At 45.7% G+C, this 15,661-nt stretch overlaps 1 long non-coding RNA gene across 2 annotated transcripts; it reads right to left on the bottom strand.

Annotated features, from left to right (window-relative positions):
• Window positions 1-4,540: 4,540 nt before the first annotated feature.
• LOC133267610 (uncharacterized) lies at window positions 4,541-15,440 on the bottom strand. 2 transcript variants are annotated; one of them, XR_009742812.1, is made up of 6 exons: window positions 15,268-15,440; window positions 10,211-10,463; window positions 8,803-8,935; window positions 6,884-6,974; window positions 6,067-6,162; window positions 4,541-5,831 (listed from the first exon to the last, which is right to left on the bottom strand). It is a non-coding gene; the product is annotated as an uncharacterized LOC133267610 (long non-coding RNA). The 2 variants fall into 2 exon arrangements; XR_009742813.1 differs by lacking the exon at window positions 15,268-15,440 and adding an exon at window positions 10,638-10,923.
• Window positions 15,441-15,661: the final 221 nt, after the last annotated feature.

The following is a 15,661-nucleotide window of genomic DNA, read 5'->3' as shown; positions in this document are numbered from 1 at the left end:
GTAAGACAAACCCAGAATTGGTATCTCCACTAACTTCCGATTCAGATATTCCCCTTCTCTCCAGTTCTAAAAGGAAGCAGTCTGTGAGGTTATCCTGAGTTGTGGAAATCAGCAAGTGAGATGCAGCTTTCCCTTAGCAATCAGAAAGAAATAGGCCTGGCACAGCATCTTCTGCTGGATCTTCCCCTACTGTCTAGAGATAGGGATATGGTACATTCACACACAGATGTCACCCCTGAGCAGAAGGACACATACAAAGAGTTAATGCTTCCAAAAAGAGTAATAAAAAGCAGAAAACAAAGATTCCCACTACCTTTCATTTTCTTCACACCTGCATGTGCCAGACATCACCCCCCAGCAGCTCTGTGGCATTCCTGTTACCTTGATATTGTTACCTTCCCACTGCAGGGTAGTAGTGCAGCTCCCAGATGTACATTCCTACCTTCTGTCCCATGGGATCTGCAATTGTCCAGAGAATAGAAACACCTGGAAATGCCCAAAGATACACGACAGTTCAAAGGCAGTGCTGTGTGTAGCTCAGGGAAGTCAAAACCTTCGGAGTTTTCACTCTGAAGCAGTGAGCTTCATTCATCTTCAGATGCTCTCACAGCACAGGGAGGAGAAGCAACCTGGTATCTGGTGGAAAGACCCAGAAAGTCTTTTTTCCTGACTTGGAATTCATCTCACCAACTACTCAAGGAGCTTCCTGACACACATCTACATGCAAGGAAGAACAGACCGAGCACCATTTCTAGCTGTTTCTGATACCCACCCAAGAGAATATTAGCTCCCTTTCCACATTCGCTTTAAGGCAATCACAACAGAGTAATAGCCTCTGACCCCAGCATCACCACCCATCTTCCCTACCCACAAGAGGTCACTGCTGTTCCAAGCAGTAATATTTTTCCCAGTCACCGTCGTCCTGATCTTAACAGGCACTTCTCTGCCATACCTCTGGTGAAGGCAGACGGCTCCAACACCAGCAGATGTACCTTGGTCAGCTTTACCCATCCCTGCATCATGCCTATAGCTCAGGCAGTAGCTTCAAGTAGAAGCCTGGACAGAAACTTCATTGCACCACAAAAAAAAGTAGATGTCTCCTGTCATTAACCAGAAGATACAGAAAGAATCAACCATTAGATGCTCACTTTGGGCAACCCCCTTTAACAGGATGCAATTCCTCTCGAGGAAGTCAGCACAACTGTTGCTTGTACTCATCAGCTTCTCAGGGCTCAGCCTGGGAGCAGTAAGACACCCAGCTCCTCCCCTTCTCAGAGGAAGGCAAAGTTAGATGCATTGTGTATATCCTTGCACTGGTCTTCTGCGTGGCCTGGCCAGCGGCAAGGCACTATGTATATATAAGAACATCTATGCAGTAGCTAACAAACCTGATTCTCTGGAAGCGTAAGCCTAACGGTGGAACTGTCACACAGTAAAACCAGCCACCCAAAAGCTCTACCAGCACCTGAGCTCTTTGTTTCCAAAAGACCATTTTCCTAAGTCATCACCTGATCCTTAGGGTCACTGCATCAGCTGAAAGGAAGCCAGGGAAATGTGGCTAAGAGAAGGCTTTGAGTGAGGCCAAAATCCTCATGTTTGTCCTTTGTTGTTTTTCCAGCATGTGACAGAAGAGAAAAAAAAAAAGAGAAAACCTCCATTTCTAGCAGTCCTGGCACAGATTAAGGGCCTAATCCTTTGATTTTATTAACTCCATCCATTCCATTTTGGCTAGACACTAATACAGACAGCTTCCAATAGAGCATTAGTGAAAGACATACAGGGCTGCTCAAGAAACTGAAATGATCACCGACAGCCTTCTCAGCAGCTGCCCCCTCCAGACAACAACTTCACCTGGATTTAGAAGAATCACTCAAAGCAAAACCCACAAAGAAACACATTCCCTATGTATCTACTAAGAACACTGAGCAACAAGGCAGTCCCTTCAATAGGTGAGAACACCAGAGCGGCTCTCATGTGGCTTTTCTTCTCAGAAGCCAAGTTTTCAGCTGTGAAAGGTTTTATTTGGCAAGCACTGGGGTCAAGACAGCTCTGTTAACAGGTACAACTGTGTGCTGTCAAGCTGACAAGAAGCAATCTGACACTCGCATGCAAAATGATGCTGGAAGTTTGGCACGGTGGGAGGCCACATTACAGACAGAATAGACTTTCTGAAGCAAAACTGCAACACATGTAGAGGTGCATAGAGCCAACACAGTAATTTGCAGCTGTGGAGATACTCAGTGGCTCTTTCCCTGACTCTTCTTGTGTGGAAAATAACAAATACAACTGCAATAAAAGCTGACGTTGGTAAAGCACTACTGAAGTAAAGCTGCCTCATGCTAACACAAAATAAGCCTTGCAACTAAATTCATTCTAAAAGTCCTCTCGAATTACCACATGCTGCATGAATTCCATTTTATCTTTATTACACAAGAGCAAATACTGTGCTTTTCCCTGATGCTGCTACTGCTATATTAATACTCACCATTCTGCTTCCCATCCCTCAGCTGTTCAGGAGTAACATAAAAGAACGCCCTCCAAGGCAGGCAAGTCTGCTTCAGTGCTCAAGTACTAACTGGCATGCTAGCTGCTACTCCAACCTGGCTCCTGATTCTTTAGAGACTGAAATGCTCAGACCCCTTACCTTCTTTTACCAGCCCACCATGACAGGCAACTCTTAGAGTAACAAATACACAGCTCTTGGCAGGCTCAGCATTGGGATAGAAGAGCAGCCCAGAGGCAAGCATAACTGTGAAACCCCCTGCATCAAGATACCCCTGGGGTTTATGCTGTCTTTCATGTTCCATCCCCAGTGCCCTGGAACCAGAACAGGGTGTGTGTACACAGCTGCTGAAACACGACACACATCACCCACTGCAGAGCCCTACGCTGGATCTGCTGAACAAGCCCAATGGCTTTTCTTTGTGCAAGTAGAGATGCTTACTCATTTTAAGCACTTTTCCATCAGCACGAAGAATGTGCAGTCAGGCTGCAGAGATCACACAAGAATTCAAGCCAGCAGCTCTCAAAAAAAGCCCTGAGCAATGAGAATTTTTCTGCAGGCTGGATGCAATTAGTGCCACTGCTGGAATGAAGCCAGCCCAGTGAACGGATTGAAACAGGCACCGAGTGTGGCGATAGCTTTCCATTTCATATTTAAATCAGGGGATTGATATGGCCTATTCCTGCGTGCTGGGGCCGTGTAGAGAAAAATAAAGGTATTAAAGTTGCACGTTCTCAATGAAACAGAGTATGCCATGAACAAATACACTATATTTAAGACCTTGTCTTAAGGTCACCCAGCTCAGATTCAAGTACAGAGCGGTGGCGCTTTGGGAAAGGGCACTTGGGCAGCGTACAAAGATATGCTGTAGTGATCTTTGTGGCAATCTTTCAATGCTATTTTTTAGCCATTCTCATTACCCATAATAAAACTGTGTGGACTGCATGTCTTATATCGAGTAGTAGGAAAATAGACCAAATAATAGGATTTTTGGAGTGTAGGTTTTACCGTAAATTGCATTGGAGGTATACACTGTACTCTGCAACAGAAAGGTCTGCCTACAGCCTGTGATTTTAACAGAGAGAAGACTGGAGTCTAAAAGCTAATAATGAGGTCCTCAAGTAGGAAAAGTCATGCAGGATGTCAGCTCCCCTGGTTACCGAGCTAGGAGCATCACTGAAGTTATTTCACACAAGTTATTTGAAACAGATCAAGTGCGAAGCAGCAAAGACACAATCCAGCTAAAGGGAAAGGGTGAAACAGAGCCTGGGTGACTCTTCTTTCATCCACACAAGGACACTCAACATCTACAGTCCAGAGCACAAATATGACCCAGAAAATGGGTTGTAAAGCACCGTATCATACTCCTCACTCTCCTCCTTTGAAGGCAGACATAAAATATTGGGGGCTAAGAGCTTACAGATTCATGCTCTGTGTGTCAGTGCTGATTGCTCAGGTCTCAGCAGAGCTGTGCACAGCCACTGCCATTCATCCAGATAAGGGGTCAGCCACAGCCACATTCCCAACACAGAACTCCAGAATGCCGCTTGGTATTCAACAACACTCTCTGCATCACGCTTCTTGCCCAGGTAGCAAACAGCACATTTAACAGAACCATTTGAAACACAGTGCCCACATAGTTACGGAAGCTGATGGGATGGTTGCTCACTACTTGCCATCCTGGTTTAAACACTACTGCAAGGCTATGGACAGGAAACTTGAAGAGCAGAATGTTATCTTATAACCTCAAACTCACTGACTTTATTAACACAGGTGAAGTTGCTCAGCGATCACATGCTAAGTGAGACAGGTCAAGCCCCACGTGTTTGTCATCCCAGCCACATTCCGGTCATTGCATCAGTTCCATTCAGCCAACACCCAGCTCAGGCTCAAGTATAGAGCAGTGGCACTTTGGGAAAGGGCATTTTCCGAGTACAAAGAGGAACTCTCTGAAGCAATCTTCCAATTGTATTTTTTTATTGCAAAATACAATTGTATGTTGTTGTTATTTTTGTCGTTACCTATAATAACACACTGTGCGTCTCCTCAAAAAGCTTGGAACTGATGGTCATCTTTGGCTCCATAGAGAGGAAAAAACCTGAAAGCAAAAAGCCATAGAACAGTGGTATTTTATCAGGAAATCTGATGCATGAGCTCAAAATATCTGCTCTGTGACAAACACCCTGCAAAGGCAGAGGTGAAGTTTCAGAAGACTGGCAACAGAAGGATGCTGTGCTCCCTTCTGGCCATCCATTACCTTCTGAGTACAGACAGTTAACAACTCCCTGTAACCGGTGCAATTATGTTCATGTCTGGGGAAAAAGGAAAGGCATACAGAAATGTGGCAACCAGAGCCATAGCTAGCTTGGTTAAGAGCTGGATTATGACCCTGGATTATGACACCCAGTTTACGTCAAATCAGCGAGAGCAATAGAGATAAAAAGAGAAGCAACTTGGTTTGATCAAAATTGATGTAAGCTCTTGTCCTCTGTGTGTGTGAGTATTGGAAAATTAAACTAGATGTAGGCAAGGACTTCCCTTCTTCCAAGGTTGGGGTGATTTGTCCCCATATTGTGGATTTGTCCTTTCTAGAAACACCTCTTATTTAGGAGGGCCCCCTCTTAGCCAGACAAGGTAAGAAGTCTCATTGCATAATTAAAATCTAACTAATTCTTTCCCAGGAATTCAGCCGAGTGTTTGGGCACCTGACTCCGTGTATTTGCAATGCTTAGCTGCTGACCAGCACCCAAGAGAAACAGTGACTACAGGCGAGTTGCTCCCATTCCAAGTTCAAAGCCAGGTTAGCTTGTCATTGCCAGCCAGAGACTGGGGCTTGGATGAATTCTTCCTATGAGCAGGCCCTTCTCCCAATGCCCAGCGTTGCATTTTTGCAGTGTTACTACAATAGCTATTTTACTCTCAGAAAGATGCATGTGGGAAGGACAAAGAAAGGGCAAAGCAACTTGCAACACATTTGTCTTCTTTTCTCTTCCTCTCACCTCCGATGCAATGATCACATCATCAAGCATCCTGTGGCATTTCTGCCATTGGCCCTCTGCTCCAGCAGACACTTCAAGCTCCAGTGCAACACAGGGCAGCATCCCAACCTGGATCCCCATCCACCTCTCGAGCCAGGGAAATGAGGCAGGCCCAACAATGTGTAGCACTTCTAGGGCAGTATACTTGCTGATTGCTTCCTTGACTATTGTTCACAACAACCAGCTAAGACACTGCCAAAGAAACACTCACAGCTGGCATCACACCTGGAGGGAAGTTAAGGCAGGTTGGCCGAGCTCCTCCTCTCTTCTCATTCACAGAAGGCAAGAGTCTGGGGACAAAGAAAAGGTTGAAGAAGCTTTTGCAGCAGTACTAAAGAAAACCTCTTTCAAGGGAGAAGAGGCTTAAACATTAATTATAAGTTACCCTGTTCCTTACCCCCAAACTGGGTAAGGCCAATCTTGGGTAAGAATGACTGGTTAGCTCATGCATACGGTGTGTTAGACAGATAACTCACTGGGAACTCAACCATCTGTGAAATAAATGAAGAAGGGACTAATACTTACTTGTACTAAAGCCATTTGACTTTCCTATTAGACATATGGAACAGCCCGAGATACACAAGATAGGGTGTTATCTAGCGTTCCTGCAATCCTCAGTTCCTGGAAACACTTGAACATGTGAGAAGACAACCTTCAGGGCAAAGCAATTCCTTCACTCTTGCATCATAGCCTCCAAAGCAGGTTATTACTCACAGGGCTCTTGTGCAACACTGGAGCATAGAGGTGAAACATGCAGCATGACTGGCTTTTGGCAGCCTCTAGTTTCTTTCAGTGATCCACTGGCAATGCAACATCTGTATATTCTGAGACATTTAGGCCTTCTATTCCCCCTCCTAATGCACCAGGTTACAAACTCCACAAACTCAGGAGTTTGCTTTGTGCTTGGATAGCAAGACAGCGAGAGGGGAAATTCTCCATTCTTTCTTGCTATCCCAGTTTTGCTCCCAGGGAAACTGTATTTCATATCCCAAGTTACCAGAAACCTGCTCTCCTGCAAAGAAAGGCATGAGGACCAACGGACAGGCATGACTTGGAAACACTTCAAATCAAAGAGCAGAAGTTACAACCCCAAGCTGCTGGCTATCACTAGGTCTCCAGAATGGCCAGCGTTTGGGAGCGTATGCTTCTCTGAAAAGGAATGCAGTGATCCAAGACAAAACTGATGGGTTTATTGCAAGAGAGAAAAGTTCCATTGTACAGGATGGCAGTGCAGGTGACAGGAAGAGCTCATGACCTCTACATAAATATCGAAGGAGACTGAAATGAAGTTCTGTAGCTACACGCCAATCAAACCAGGGCAACAGAGAACAGTAATACCCACCAGGCACTGTGCTAACAGAACATGGGCTCCATTCCCTGTGTTCCAGGAGTCAGCAGTGATTAATTAACAAATCACTTCTTGAGTGTAACCTCTTGAGCCTGAGGAAAAAAGCAAACAGCTCCAAACCATCAAAATCAAGACTTGACAACAGCGCCCACCTTCCTGCCCTGAAAACGTGTCCCACTGTGGAACTACCTGTCTTGGTTAAACAACGACCTAATCATCCCTCCAACATTTCCATCAGGATCAGAACAAAGCAGACTATCTCAAAGGCAATTAACAGGTCAGGGACAAGCACAGCTATAGGAGAGCAAAACAGTCTGGTACAGAAGAAGATACCGCTTCATCTTTCATTCTCCTCTGGGGACGTACAAGACTGCAGAATTGCTGTTTTGGGAACTTGAAATCTCTCCTCTGAGCTAGTAAAAATCAAGCATGTCAGGGCCAGGGAAAAGATGTTTTGGGGAATAACCTTGTACCCATGCAGCGGGATAATGATCCTGCTTTTCGTTCTTCAAACCCTTTTAGCTCCCCTCTTGCTTGCTGCCTGAAAGAATTCCTAGTGCTTTAGGAAAGAAGGAAACAACTCATCCAGCCGAAACTGTTCAACAGACTGGGAGAGCATGGAGCAGCAAATCCACCCTTGTGTTCCAGCCTTATGGGAAGGGCAGCCCCAAAAAAACATGTGCCCAACACCCAGAGCAGAAAAGAGGGAGTGCAGCACACCAGCTGGTCCAAACAAATCTACTCAAGCCTTCAGCTGCAAGGGGCCAGAGTCTTAGATGCTAATGTATGTCTCAGATATAATCCATTGAGCCCTGCTCCTGGCAGCCAAAGATCTCCATAAATCTAGACAATATCTATTAAATTAGCGCAGCTCGTGATGGTTTTCTATGGTACAACCCAAGACATCAGCTGAATGGGGCTGCTGTACTAGGCACAGTGCAGTGATATAGTAGAACAATGCATCCCTATACCCCTCAAGAGCTTCTTCTACGTTAACATTAACATCTGTGTTGCACGAGACAAGATATTAATTCTTTCTCCCAAACCACTGCAGAGCCATCTTAGAAAATCACCACCTTTCCTTAATATGGGCAAAAGTCTTCATGGTGTTAAGTATAAATGAAACCTCAGGTGTACAGGAGCATCTTTCCCCACCCTTCCTGTTGATGCACCAGGAGAGAACATACAAGGCTACAACTCACGTTTTTAATTGCATGAGTCTGGGATAATACACATGAGTATTTTTTATGAAGTATAAAGTCCACAAGTGTCCTCCACAGATGGCAATGGGATTTACCATCATGTGGAGGCCAAACAAGCTGGCAATCAGGCAAGGAGCCTTCAAGTTCAAAAGCTAAGCAGCAAAAGCTAAGGGAGAGAAAGGCATTCCCTCTGCAGAGACCTAGAATCATTTAACTGATTTCTCACTGCTGGGGCTGCAGAGAAAGCAAGTATTTGCAATACAGTAGACAGTTACCCAGCTCTTGAGATTGCTCTTATTTCAAGGTGGTCGGAAGCTGCATTTCTAGGGATGACTGACTTGGGAACAGCTCTGAAGTCTTACAGGGAAACCAACAGTTGAGCTAGTTTAGAGTTACGAGAGACCTCTGCAAAGGCGCTGGCCAATAAGCTATTTTTCATGTCAGCAGCTTGTCTAACAGCAAATCCTTTTCTCCTTCCTTTGAGTTCAAGTACCTGGTAAGTTTACTACGACTGGGCATTTGTGAAAAGCATCCTGTATTAGGGAACTTTGACAAAATCCATCCATGACACCATCGTGTGTGTTAGCATCCCTGAGTAAAGGCCAGAGGTGCCACTGGAAGTTTACATGGCTCTGTGTGTGTAATTGAATTTGCCAGTTAAAGGCTCAGTTTGCCCCAGAAAGGCAATTTTCCCCGTAGAGAAAAGCTAACCCATGATGTGTTTCACTTCACACTGGTCCTTGGGGTGCTTTTCCTGGAGAGATGTGACCCAGTCTGCACAAATCACACCAGCGCACATCGATCCTGTGTTAGTGAAGTGGTTAAATGCAGATTTGTGCTGTATCTGTGCGGGTAACAAAGCAGCAGGAAAAAACTCTTTGGTGAATTGTGTAACAGTACAAGGGATTAGCCTATAGAGAGATCACTACTGTAAAAGAACCAAGCTGATGGGTGTGGAAGGTGGAAAGACTCTCCTGTTACAGAAATACTGCATTCCAAGAAAGTCTTGCCAGGTGAGATCTGCAGCAATCCTTTTGTCATCACTAAAATATGTGACACCATAAGCTTCATTTCATTAAGCACACTGATTTCAAGTTCATTCCCTGCGTTGTGTCATCCTCCTATTGTCAGCAAGGGGAGCTTTAAGCTGTGACTGACCTAGTAACTGAAGACCTACACAAAGTTTCTCTACAGCTTTGAAAGCATGAAGCAAACAGATTCGCTGTTACTGGAAGCTTCAAATACTTCTTGGTTTAAGGCAAAAACCACTGAATTTTCACCTGTGAGATTTGTGGGCAAAAAGCAGCCACAGGAGAAAGCTTGAATGGAAGAGGAGAAATGACAGTTTGAAACTTCAGAAGGATTTAGGTTGAAAGAGATTCCTGGATATCAGCTAGTTCAGCGCCTATTTTAAAGAAGGCTAACTTCAAAATCAGATCAGGATGCTCAGTGTCTTTTATACAGGTTGTTTTAATCAACCTTGCCTATTTCTAAACCATGGAATTAGAAGTGATGTCAAACCAAGTCTATTACACTTATCAGGATGAGCTGGCATCCCAGTGCAAAATCATCTTAAAGCCACTAGTGGTGGTTGCTGAGCAAGAACAACTCTCCTTTCTCCCAAAGGAAGTGTTGGTCTTTCCTATTATGAGCTTCAAGGCAGGAGAGGAAGTGCCTTGCTTCTCTAAATCCAGTCAGTTTTCCTGACTTACAGCATTAGGGACAGCTTTCCCTTTTTAAGCTAAGAATACATTTGATTAATGCTGACTTGGCTTTGGTACAAGTCCTATGACACGTGGATCAGGACTTTTTGGGTTCGTATCTCCAAAAACGTTCACACGAGGGCTGTACTATTCCATTATCCCACCTTCTACTGCAATTCCTGTGATATGCTACCAAGTCAACCAGAAAATGGTTCTAGGCTACTCTTGGCATTGCTTATAAAGCAGTATCATACTTTCCCTGCCACTTTCTCCTCCAAACTCCCTGTAACATCCTAATTCCCCAAACACAGGACACAAGCTGCTCAACAACTCCTGTTTGCCTTTCACTTACTCACACAGCAGAAACTTTCCTTATGAGATGGATAGACACGACCCTAGATAGCAAAGATATTTACCAGTGTCTTCCAGTTGCGTGGTAGGGGATGATCCGGCTGGCAGTGGTACCCAAAGTCCATCTAAGCTCCCAGGTGAGCCCGGCTTTCTGCTGCTGGGGTTGATACAGCTCAAGCCAGCTGAGGACAGGCTCCAGAGCGTGTAGACACCTGCTTCATCGTTCAGACTCTGCAAACTCAGCCAGTTCCTGCTTTCTTGATAGAGCTGCGACTCCACCCCGCTCCCTGCCACCACTCCTGCAGGCCAACCTCGCAGCTAATAAGGAAATGGGACAACACCTTTGCAGTGAGTCACAGACTGTCTGAACCAGAACTGAGAGAATAGAGCGAGCGATTCCGTTCTGTAAAACACAGAAAGAGAGGCAGAAATCATGCAAGATGGGTGATAGAATGACAGGGGAAAAGATAGAGTCCTAGTCAGCATATCTACCTGTAGGCTGTCTAACCCTAGTGATTTCCAGCTCCTCACTCAGCTCAGAGGGACACTGCCGTTTGGGTAGCAGGCTATCTTCACCTTGCAGGTGACAAGTGGAAAAGCAGCAGCAGTTTCGTAGCCCTGGGATCACGTTGCAGGCAGAAGCCAGATCTGCTCACAGCAGCTTTTTTCCACAAGCTTCCCTGCACTCAGAAGCACAAACGCCCTCAGATATAACAAGGAAAATTCAGGAAGGAGATCAGGTTATTCCATGACTGAGATCCGCAGGGCGGCTACGTCTGTCACTTGTCTGCTCCATAAAACACAGATATAGTCCCTAAACATGGAACAGTTAAGGGTACTATGAGGAAAATCTAGAGCAACTGTCTCCTCCCGTTCCTTAAAAGGCATCATATTTAAAACCTACCACATCTCCCCCAACTGAATCTTCATTTGGGATCTCACTGGGCACGGCTAATATTGCTGGCTTAAGCTGTATTAAATCTCACATCAAACCAAGATAAAGCGGTGGCATTAATACACACATCACTTACTCTATTTCTCCATATACTGTGCATTAGGAAACGTGCACATGCAGTGCACCAGACATATGCCTTCTTCCACAACAGAGTTAAAGAACTAATTCTTTGCCAGATCCAGCGCAACTTCTTCCTTTCTTTCAGAAGTCATTTTTCTTTTTACATGAAAACAAGCAAAAAGCCCTTTGCTCTCCACTGTAAATTCCATTCTTCCCCTTACAGCGACAATATTTAACAAAGCTTTCATTACCTGTTTTTCCCCTCTTCTCTCCCAGATCAGATCAGAGATGTCCAGCAGCAACATCTGAACACTAACTGTGAACTCTACAGCAGTCCAGTCCCAGTGGCCAGAAATGCACCTAGGGCTTGTGTTACCAAGACAGCAGACACACTGTCCCATTTCACACCTTGAACTTCCTGCATGTTATCCCTTCCCTTTACACAATTCCCTCCCTGTATCTTATCTAACTTAAATAAAACACACAGACTGAGCCCAAAGGTTTCAGGAGAACAAAATCTTAATCCTGCTCTGTGGTCACCTGTCAAATCCCATATACATTGGCTCTCCTCATATAGCCCCTTCGAGACGATCTTTAAGGGAGTTGTGATTCTGGAGCTTACAAAAACAGTTCACACTTCCACCAGCAGCTGAGCCCTCCACTGCACCTACATAAGTGTCATTTATCTGTAGTGTAGACATGCCACAGCCATTACTTTCCAGCAGTGAGCTGTGCAAAGCAGTAAAGCACAGTGGGGAGCCCCATCCAAGGCTGCAATGCTGCTGTAGCTCCTGGAAGCAAGGTTACCCCTTTTCTCCTTGCTGCCTCCACACTGCAGCAGTCAATACAAGCTCAGAACACGAGGCTGCTCAGGGCTTCTGCTGATTCAGTACCTTGGGAGAGGCCTGGGCAGAGTCCAGTGCACTGCAGATTTCAGATAACTGGAAGCCACACGTAAGCACCCATGAGTCATTAACCAAGCAATGCGCAAGCATTAGCCATAGATCATAAACCCAGAGGCACAGCTGTCAGGAGCCCCATGTATACTCTAGCATCTCAGTCTAAAAACCCCCAAACCCTGTGGTTATAGCCCAGATGGGCCTGGGAAAGACAAGTTGATTCAACCCAAGAAGTTCCTGGCCCTCAGTTTAGTCTGCTTGGACGCAGAGGATGCTGCTGATTCACAGCAGAGATGTTACAGTCATAGCAGTTCTGTCCTTGCTTGTCTGTTAAGGTCAGGCCCCTCTTTTAACAGGACTTTGAGGGATCTTTATAGAATCCTATTAAGGACATGCCTCTTTCCTTCCGTTCAAGGCTAGACCCACCTATTCGTACATCTTTGCCTCAAAACAAGAGGCAAAGTGTCAGAACAGGGTCTGCTGCCTGCAGGTAATGAAACAGCTTCTCCCTTGGCTGAGCTGCATTAGGGAAATGCACATTTTGATGCCCACTACTGCTCAGTCAGCCACTCACCACAACCACCAGAGAACTTCGCAAGAGTCCCCTGCACCACCGCCTGAAGTTGTCACCATCCTCTATACTGAGAGGTGCCCACCAAGCACCACCAAAGCATGCAGGGAGGTTTGAAGATCAGGATTATCACAGCACGTTACGTGACCCTCTTATCTGCATATCCACTGACACACTGAAGCTGAGAATACATCCCACTGAAGGCTTGAATTGGAGTCCCACAGTTGTGTGAGCCCCTTCAGCTGAGTGCCTCTTTGGAAACAAAACAATGGCTTCTCCCCACTTGCATTAAGAAATGGGCTGTACCCGTTTCTGGAAGATTACTGGTGTTCTACCTTCAAAATACAAGGAAACAGACTTGCTTAAAGAGTAGGCTAGCAGGCTTCACTGTATAGTCAAAATGAGTTCCCAGCCATACAAAGAGAACTGGTAAAGAGACCTTCTCTCTATCCACCTGTAGAGAACAAGCAGAAACAACTGTGGTTTATCTGAAGGAGGGTTCACATCTTTCCACAGCAAGAAAGCACTGATGCTCTGTTTCTCATTTAAATGAAGCCACAGGATAAGTGAACACAAAGAAAAGAATTCCCCACATCTGTACTAAAAAATCCTCTGGTTCCCCATGCTTTGAGACAAGGTCCATGCACTGAGGTGTCAATAGGCCAGGAGAGAAAAAAGCTCTCTTCTCACTACTGGCATGAAATCTGCGACAGTATCACTTATGTTACAAGCCTGTCCCTCCTCTATGACACAGAAGAGACTGAAACAGAGCAAGTATTTATGCTTTCAGAGGAGCTTTTCTTTTCCTGCCCTGACCAAACTTCCTCCCTAAAGCTTATCCATAGTTTTATCTAGACAGACAGTTTTGTCAGCCTTTTTAAGTGAGAAGTTGGAACTAGATGACCCTAAGGTCCTTTCCAACCCCCACTGTTCTATGGTTCTATGAAACCCACAAAGCTAATGTTAGAGACTCTCAATCTGGAGCCAAAGGGATGAAGCAACAAGCATCCCTAGCATCACTGCACCAAATGCACTGAACCATCAGTGTTAAAAGGTTGAGGTCCAAGCTGAAACTCCCTGCAGCAACCTGCAGATGTAAGCACGTGAGCAAACATAACTCCTTGCTCGAATGATGCACCGTTAGCATCACTGGTTGCCAATACCACCAATGGTGAAAGAAAAGCAGTCACTAGAAGAGAATGGCATTCATCATAACCAAATGTTAGAGGTTTACTTTCAGATCCTGCTTAGCTCTGGTCTACTAAACAAAGCAAAAAAGGTCCTCACAGCACTTCATTATGAAGCTAATAACAATCAACCAAACTCACCCTCAGTAGGTGGAAACACTGCAACGTGTTGGCACATGTGCAGCTAATACAATACCAAAACAGAGTGCACAGAGGACAGGTAGGTTGCTTGCAAGTGAATACATTTTATATCAGAGATATAAAACGTCAGTACAGATGGGCCTGTCTTCAAAGTAGACAGAACCTGCACATCTATTGACCCCATCTGCTCTCCTGAGATGGCCCTGAAATGTAGCAGGGAAACGATGCCAAATTCTGAGCTCAAATCTGTGCTGGTGCAGGTAATTAACAGGCTGGTCCTTACCTCTGATCTCAAGTGAGTCCTGGTGTCTTTTCAGTTCTAAACAGAGCAAGCCCTTTGTAAGCAATGGAAAGGCCATCTCCTAAAGTAATATCACAGTTACATAGATAATCCTGCTGACAGTTTGCACAGACACCTGAAACCTCATGGCAAGCAAGTGATGCAGAGACAGCCAGATACAGGTAATGCCAAGCTTCACTTTGGCAGTGTGCAGGAAGCCTGCGCAGGGGCAGTGGGGAGCAAAGCCAAGCACAGTATAACAGCTTCCTTTCCCCAGGTGACAGCAGCATCTGAGCTATATTATTTACTACAAAATAAATGCAGAGGCAACGTGTTGAGCCAGGTAACAGCACTGGAAATAGGATGGAGAGGATAGCGTGTGCCAAGTGTAGCAGGGGAAGGGAACAGCTGCCAGCTCCTTGCAAAGAGCAAGGAATTAAGCATTTAACTTCTATGTTTCCCTATGTAAATACTAGGCATGACAATGAATCACAGAGTGGCTAATACCACATCAATTCAGTTACCTTGTCTCCTGGATGAGAAGCTAACTTATCAGAATCTCTTACAGCACGCTAGATTCAAGCTAAGTAGCATCCTCAGCCCTCCCTGTGCAGCTGCAGCGTGCTCAGACCTTGTGAGCTGTTTTAGGCACTGCTTTTTCGGGTGCTATCACCTCCTGGGATCCCTCAAAAACTAGACACCAGTATCCCCAGCTCCAAAGGGCATTTGTGTATGGAGGGGTTGAAGGGAGGGGGCTACAGAAGAGGGGAAAAAGAAAGGAAGGGAAAAAGAAAAGGCAAACACCCTTCACCCCGACATGACAGGCGAGCACAGGCAGTTACTGTAACGATCTCCTACATGACTTCCAAGCCCTCTGAAGGCTCTCTTATCTGCAGAGCTTTGTGCAGACCACCACCACCACCTTCCACAGCCCCACTCAGCCACAGCCAGGCTCTGCAGGCAAGCAAACAGGCAAACACACAGAGCCCATCTGCAGCACAAGTACAGACACACACCGACTGCGCTTACCTGAATAGACAGAGGGGCTGAGGTTCAACAGCCTGCTGCTGGGGTCTCTCAAGGAGCTCTCATCGGCAAAGCAGCTGCAAACTGCAGAGGCAGATCCTCTTTGATCCACTGGGATCCCTGGGATCGCAGAGACAAAGGCAGGCTCAGGCCTGAACAAGTCCAGACAAGCCCTAAGCAAGCCTCTTCCTGAGTTACAAGAGCAGCCAGCCCTCTGGGTGTCAGAGCTGGGTACCACAGACACCTCCCGGCCTGCAGCGGACACGGAGAGGTCAGCACTCACCCGTTAAAGGCAATACGGGACCCAATTTCTTCCAGTGCAGCATCACTGATGTCAGTGGAACTGAAATACACCGAACGGGGGCACTTCAACTTCAGCACACTTGTGCCAGGGCTG

The sequence above is a fragment of the Pezoporus flaviventris genome, unplaced genomic scaffold, assembly GCF_033815535.1.
Source record: "Pezoporus flaviventris isolate CSIRO_AGI_PZ_B2104156 unplaced genomic scaffold, CSIRO_AGI_Pfla_v1 ptg000009l, whole genome shotgun sequence".
In the NCBI taxonomy this organism is placed as follows: domain Eukaryota; kingdom Metazoa; phylum Chordata; class Aves; order Psittaciformes; family Psittacidae; genus Pezoporus; species Pezoporus flaviventris.
This window is presented reverse-complemented; position numbering and strand designations above follow the sequence as displayed.